Source organism: Nanorana parkeri, unplaced genomic scaffold, assembly GCF_000935625.1.
Source record: "Nanorana parkeri isolate BGI_ZX_2015 unplaced genomic scaffold, ASM93562v1 scaffold242, whole genome shotgun sequence".
Lineage (NCBI taxonomy): Eukaryota > Metazoa > Chordata > Amphibia > Anura > Dicroglossidae > Nanorana > Nanorana parkeri.
Genome location: NW_017306510.1, coordinates 1,225,624 through 1,233,655, shown reverse-complemented (window position 1 = coordinate 1,233,655; position 8,032 = coordinate 1,225,624).

Below are 8,032 nucleotides of genomic sequence, written 5' to 3'. Positions count from 1 at the left end.
GAATGATTTACATAGAAGTTTCCAGTATATTCTGATATGTTGTACCTTATAGCTTGAAGGTCCTAAAATGTGGAACCCTAGGTCAAATAGACTAGATAATACTGTCAATCTGGTTTCATAAGATTTTTTAAATGTAATTGTGTATAGTACAACTGAATTAAGGGGGCCCTCCAGGCACTTTCATACTGTGGTTGTAAGGGAATACTTTGCCCCTACCCCTGTCAAGGGTCTTATCCTTTATCTTGGATGAACATTGCTCTGATACACTTATGGTTAAGGGAAGTACTGGTTCAGTTCTGTGGGAAACTATGACCAGACCAGACCTTTAATAACTACTCTGCTTCAGCACTAAAAAACTCAGAGAAGGGACAAGACATCACAAAACCTTCAGCGGTCCTGGATAAATAGAGTAGGTAAGGGTTAACACCCGTCAATGTATTTTTTGCTCCTTGTGTCCTATTCAGATGACTTCCCCTGACTTCCTGCCTTGCAGACACAAAAAGAGTCGAGAGGGAATTTCTATAGAGTAGACATCTCCCTTTTGACAGTTAGCAGTGGAATAGGTTTCTGGTTTGGGAGATTTCCACTCACCATCTGTTCTCATAATGACTGTAATCAAAACAGATTTCCAATCATGTTCTATCCTGGTAAAAATAGCTCCAAGCATAAATAGGGGAAATCTCAAACAGCAATACAACCCAAAAGAGGTTCTAACCTTTGCCATTGCATCCAAAACTAAAAAAAGTTTGGGTTATACGTACACACACCCCTTCCGCACACATGGGGACATTTTCTGCACAATGGCTCATTTTATATAGGGGTATGGTAAAAGCAATAACAGTTACCTTATTCCTCGCTTCAACTGAAGACAGCATTCGCCTGCATTCTCTGACATTCCTGGTATGAGTGCAGGCCCCTAATGTCCTCATGTGCAATGCATACAAAATAAATGTGATGACACCCCTGGAAAGACACAAACTCATCTGAGATATGGAGTCTAAGTGACACCTTGGACTTCATGCATTGAGTGATGGGCCAGTGACCCTACTGGTCCCTGTGCTATTTTGTTGTAAGATGTCACTAGGTTGCAACCCTCAGGATTGTCCCACCAACGGGGTTGCAGTAGCAGGTTTGCTATAATAAAGATGCAGATAAATGGCATTATAGCTGGATGAGGTTAAGGCAGGCAATAATAGTCAAAGTCCAGAGGTCGGGACTAGTGACAGGCAAGGATAGCCAAAGCCCAAGCAGAGGTTAGGGCAGGTGGCAAATGAGGAATGAGCAAGATTGGCAACAAGAGCAGAAGATATGGGCATAGTCAATCAATCTGGGTCAGCAATGAGCAAAGCAGGACAACAACAGTAAGCACATGTTCAGGGTATCTGGCAAGAAGACACAGCACTGGTTGCCATGAGAGAAGGTGTATACATATGCTCCAGTACCTGCGAGCCTACCCTGTGTCTGTGACACTAAGGCATACTCACCAACGCACACTAACGCATATGCACCAACACACACTCAGGCTTTCTTATTTGCACCCAGTCAAAGCCAAAAGGTCACATACAGGCGTGGACATGGGAGGTTGAGAGAAAACCGATATTGAAACAAAATCCTCTGTCAAGAGATTAAAGTGTATGTAAACCCCAATCTATTTATCAGTATGTGTGACATCATACCTACCTACATACAGTTCTCTTAAGAATATTGTTTTCTCTGAATCTGTTGCAAAGTTTCTTACCTGGAAGATCCTTCTGGTCACAACCTGTTGCAGGCTGACAATGCTAAGGCAGTGCCTCAGAATTAGCAGCTGCATTGTCAGCCTGTCGAGCAAGCTCCCTCATTTGGCCTTTGAGCTACCTATCTGATAGACCTGACAGCCAAATAGAAGAGCGTTCATGACAGGTTAACAACATAGCTGCAAATTGTGAGGCAGCACCTCAGCGTTGTCAGTCACAAAAAAATTATATCCTTAAGAAATTTGTACTTAGTGAGACATGATTCCAGACATACTAGTAAAATAGATTTTTGGTTTTAATAGTGTTTATTACTATCTGTGTATCTTAACCAAGGTCCAGTGTCCATCAATGGGGCCCTATAGGCATACAACCATTAGCAAACATGGCAGCACCCCTGTGTTAGGATTGTTCCTTTTACAAAGAATCTTTCTTGTTCAAGTAGTCACAACCTTGGTTAGAATACTGTTGTTGGATGAGGTCCCACTTTGATCTCACAAAGGCCCCTGGAGGATACCACCGCTTAAAAGGACAGCCTGAAAAGCCTAAGTATGAAGTAAGGGGTGAAAATTACTGATGCATATAAATGGGAAATTACAGGAGGTATCTTCTCTTGCCTCTTCTTGGGGAGTTAGGTAACTGGCCCAACTAGCATTTTGAGCAGTCACCTCATCCGCTGCAAGTTCTTTTATAGTACCACTGGAGCAACCACTTTCCCAACTGTAGCTTGTAAAACATCTTGAAGAGTGATCAGTCACAGACTTGAAAGAGAAAACAATGTTCCAACATCATTCGCTCATTGATTTCTGGGAATCACTACTTTGTGCACACCTGAAGATATTCCACAAAGTCTCTTATCTCCTTAGTCTTAAGGTTTACATCAGGTCATTAGGAGTCTCTGGAAAGCACATTCCCTGACCTACGTTTCCTCTGAAAAAGGCAAGACACTTATAGTTTACATGGCAAGACCTAGTTATCCCTCATCTTCAGTGAATCACTCCTCTCTCTTTATCCTTCCATGCAGAAATCCTCCTCAAACGCAGCAACCAGTGTCCTCTGGAGGAAGATTTCTTCTAATCATAGAAAAGGGCCTCAGAAGCTACAGTGGGAACAAAGGGGCCAAAATGCTGTAAGCACCTGTTTCATTTTGACAGCGTGTTAATGGACATATCAGATGACCTATCCTATGAAAAATGTTAGGCTTATAACAAAAAAATGAAAACATAGGCACAGGGCCTACAAGACAGAGGTTGGAAGACAACCACCCGCCACCCGGCTTCCCGAATAAAAACAAGAAAGTCCCCTCTTACCTTATTATGTGCAGCCTGTCATCCCCCGGGGCCTCTCCAGCGAGAACGCGGCCTTCGTCCGGTACCCAGCCGGAGCCGTCTAGCCGGCCAATCAGGAAGCCAGGCGCCGTGTAATGACACAACGCCCTGCTTTCTGATTGGCCGGGAGGCCGGATCCATGCTCTCTTGTCATCAGATGACGAGGGAGCATGAAGCCAGCTTCCCAGCCAATCAGAAAGCAGGGCGTCGCGTCATTAGACGGCGCCCGGCTTCCTGATTGGACGGCTCGGGCTGGGTACCGGACGAAGGCCGCATTCTCACTGTAGTGGCCCCGGGGGATGGCAGGCTGCACATACTAAGGTAAGGTAACATTACCTCACGAGGCCAGCTTCCGGTCAATCGCGAAACCTGGCAGCGTGTAATGACGCGCTGCCCGGCTTCCTGATACCGGAAGTACTCGTGCTAGGCATCAGAGCATTTGGGCGAGTACGAGTACTTGCCCAAATACTCGGAATTGGCACCGATATCGATACTAGTATCGGTATCGGTGCATCCCTAGGAAAAACCCAACATTTTTAGTTGTCACTAAAACAGAAAATCTTCCAAAGGGGGCACCTGTTTCAGCGCTAACTATCTAAGAGGGGATTTCCCTCATATTGGAAAGATTTCCTCTCACTGCCCCTTGTGTCTACAGGACGAGAAGCAAAGGGAAATCTCCCTAATGGGATTTTAACTATTCCCTACCTTATATAAAATGGAATTAAATACTTTTTGGCTTTAAGTATACTTCAAACCTGCTTGGGAACTGATTCTAGTTAAACAGGTGGAGGTGTCACTTTAATTAGCCAGAAGGAAACTGACCCCACCTTTTTATTTCCTAAAATGATATCATTTGTTTTTCATCAGCCTTTAAATATGGCATTCCATGGAAATAAGGTTTCTGCTGAAAGCTTCTTGATCTGCAATCAGCAAACACACCCAGACCTCAAATCGCATTCTATTTATTCATTTTGCAAGTTTCCTCAATGTTGTTCTTTTCCCTCACCTATGGTTTCGTAGAAACTGCCGTCTGCTTTTAGCTCCATTTAGAAGCTCATGTTGTTGGTCCTTAAAGTGAACTTTTGAGGACAAAAATAATACATTTGCCATTCTAACTTGGTTTTGGCTCTGGGAATTTTTATGTGGGTCTTGACTTCACTATTCAGTGAATAATGTACCTGCAAAAGGCACACTTTTTGGACTTCACTGACTGTATGCTTGTTTCAGATCAGTGACTCAATGTGCCAGGGGTGGGCAACCATGGCCCTCCAGCTGTTGTGGAACCACAAGATCCATGAGGCATTCCAAGACTGACAGTAACAGGCATGACTCCCAGAGGCAGAGGCATGCTGGGATTTGTAATTAAAGCTCAGCTGAAGGCCGGAGTTGCCTACCTCTACACTTGGTAATAAATCCAGGATAAAGATAACAAACCAATGCCGACACCTTTAAACAGCAAGTCATCAATGACAGCCCCTAAAACTTATTGCACGGTTTACTTTAAAGTTTACTTTAAAGAGATCAGCTTGATGCAAATAATCCAATCCCATGGTGGTCGTTCCACATGCAGCCTGCTGGTGGTTGTAGGGTGGCCCTATTCCCCTGGCAGTCAGCAGCTGGAGCCTTGATTTGTAAAGGAGCCTTAGCAATGATATAGCTATCGCTCTCATGTAACATGTCCCCAGTATCTATGTAAAAGACTTGGCAGGAGTCCAATCCGAGCCTGGAGCTGCAAGAGAGGCCTCCCTCATCCTCTCAGGCTCCTACCAAGGTATATGACACTCTGTCTATTAGCAGGTGTCTCATCTGCAACCATTCCTGTAGAACATTCTCTGACCATTTCCTCTAGTAAGCTTTAAGACTATCACATTCCTCTATAGCATTACATATAAATAATATATATTCAATGACATCAGGGGCTGCATTTGATACCCTCTGTACCCCATAAGTCAACCACTGATCTAATCAATATGCATTAATGCTTTAATAACCTTGTTTCCAGTTATAGTTTGCAATTACATTATATACTGCTTCCAATACTGCACAAATCATGTGCTTTAGTGTACCTTCTTACAATCCAAATACAAGAGTTGGACAACTAATTGAAAGCAATGCATCTCTGCGGCTGATATTTTAAGGAAGAGGAAGTTGAATTGGGGTAAACCAAAGTTGGATCTCCCTCTAGTGGCTAATTTACAAATCTCTATATTTAATGCACTAACAAAAATATGGAGAACGCAAGCATGTAACAATTTGAAAGTCAAACATTACTTTAAGGGAAAGCTTCACTTATAATGAAGTTGTCTAGATGCCTAAATGCATTGAGTTTCTGCCATGTGATTGGCTGATTAGCAATTTGTGTTACCAAGCAATTGAACAGGTGTACCTAATAAATTGGTCGGTGAGTGTGTATTTTATATTTAATATAGATGTTATATCTTAAAAATGTTGAATTAACTATTCACTCCTTCTTTTACATTTTTACAATAGGTTATAATAATTTCTTTCTCAGCCTATTATTCTTTCATTGCTTTGAAATATTCTCGGTAATACTTTCTCCTTTATCCACATTGTCATTTTCATTTCCACACTTTCTGCTTCAACTCTGCTACATTCACTAATGTATAGAACATGTATAATGGTTTCTTTCGGCTGTATTGGAACAACTGGTATAGGGAAATTCAGGTGCAAAGTACAAGCAACTGGTTTAAGGAAATTCAGGTGCAAAGTACAACACCTCCCTACAAATGATTATCTAAACATAAAAATTGTCAAGAGAAATCACAGTAATAAGATGTAACCGTTCTTTATTTAAGAGTATGGTAGAAAATGGACATCGAAGATGCAAAGACATATATTAACATTCACAGCTAACATGTAAGTGCTTAGAGAGAATACAGGGAAAAGTCATAAGGGAACAGCATGTCATAAATACATATAATAAACAGACTAAATCCACACTGCAAAGACCATCTTCACTTATGTTATTAATTTAGAAGCATTGTATTTAATTATTTCATTTATTGCTATTTTTGTTACAGGGTAATCCTGATTTTCTATAGGAGTAGGTTTTTCTGATTCATTAGATTTTCAATGCGGGTAGGGTGGCACTGGTAGTTTTGGCACACAGCTTCTGGGGTTGAGAGTGATGCCTTGCCATTAATCCCCCCTACTTCCTAACACACACATACAGTACAATAACCCTCTCTGTAAACCTAAGCATACCTGTCAATCTTACACTAACTTTCCAACTAAACCTTCCTGTAACCCTAATATTACACTCCATGTAACCATCACACTTAACCTCAGGCTAACGCTCCCTGTAACCCTAACTCTTCCCGTAACTCTAACACTAACCCTTCCTGGCCCTCACACTAACCATCCATGGAACTCTAAAATTTACCCTCCCTGTATATCTAACACTAATCCCCCCCACAACTGTAACACTATTCTCCTCAGAACCTATAATGCTAACCCTCCCTGAAATTCTAAAACCAATCTCCCACTGTTACTTTAACACTAATCCCCTATAACACTAACTGGACATGTAACTCCACAAAAAAATTTGTTGTTGCGGATCAATTTGGATTTTCATTTCTTTTTTGGATTCAAACTTTGAATTGTTTAATTATTCGGATTTAGGATCTGTCCGAATTTTCATTTCAGAACAAAGTCACATGACTGTGCCTGTAATGCAACCCCCAACAGCCCAAAAAACTAATTTGATTGGAGAGATAACAGTCACGTGTCCGATTTAGTTTTAGTTTTGAGTGAAATTTAGATTGATCATTAAAGGACCATTCAGATTCATTTGCATTTGGACATGTTCAAATTTAGAAATTCGGATCCGAATTTAACAAAATGTGTATGAATATTCATTTGCCATGAAATGAAATTTACTTGTCTAACCCTTCCTGTAACCCTAAAACTCTCCCTTGAACTCTTGCACTAACCCTCCCTGTACCACTAACGCTAACCCTCCCGGTATATCCCTAACACTAACCCTCCCGATATCCCTAAAGGTGGCCATACACTTTACAAGGGTTGTAAAGTAATAAAAAAAACGTACGATCTGCCCATCTTGGACAGGCAGATCGTACTTGCGATCATCGCAAGCCCACCCCACGCAATGCTGAATGGGCAGTGTGCGCGTGCGCACACCGGCCCGTCCGGCATTTGTCTCCCGAGCATGCCACAAACATGCTTTTCAAACATGCTTGTTAGACAAAAGACGTGCGACCGTACAGTAGAAACGGTCGCAGGCCTTCCATACACGGGATTTCCCGCGATTCTCATACGATAACCGTGCAGTGTATGTGCACCTTTACACTAACCTTCCCTGTATCAGTAACACTAACCCTCCCGGAATCAGTAACACTAACCCTCCATGTATCCCTCACACTAACCCTCCCTTTACCCCTCACACTAACCCTCCCGGCATCAGTAACACTAACCCTCAAACTAGCCCTCCCTGTAACACAAACACCAATACTAATACTTCCTGGAAATCTAACACTAAGCCTTCCTGTAACGTCAACTCTTTGTTATGTAAATGTAACCCTTTGTTTCCATACTTATCTACTATTTCAGAATATTTCACTTTGAACCCTTTGTTTAAATTGTGTGCAGGGGAATTTAACAAAAAAATTCATCACACTAGATTGGATGACTAAAATAAAAATGAGCTAAGTGAAGAATGCAGTCCTATAGTAAATCAACCAAAATTAGAAACAAGCCTATTTTATATGGATGAGCTCCACAGATTTGATTGGAGTACAACTTTCAACAATACCCATCTTACATTAACTATGATCTCCTTTACACCTCCTGTATCCAGACTATTTAATCAACCTTTCCTGACTTTCTAAGTATTTCACATACCAACCGCCAATCAAATTACAGGTATGAATAAATATTTTGGGAGTGTTGTATAACAACTGGAGGAAATGCAGATTGAATTGTTTTAATTAG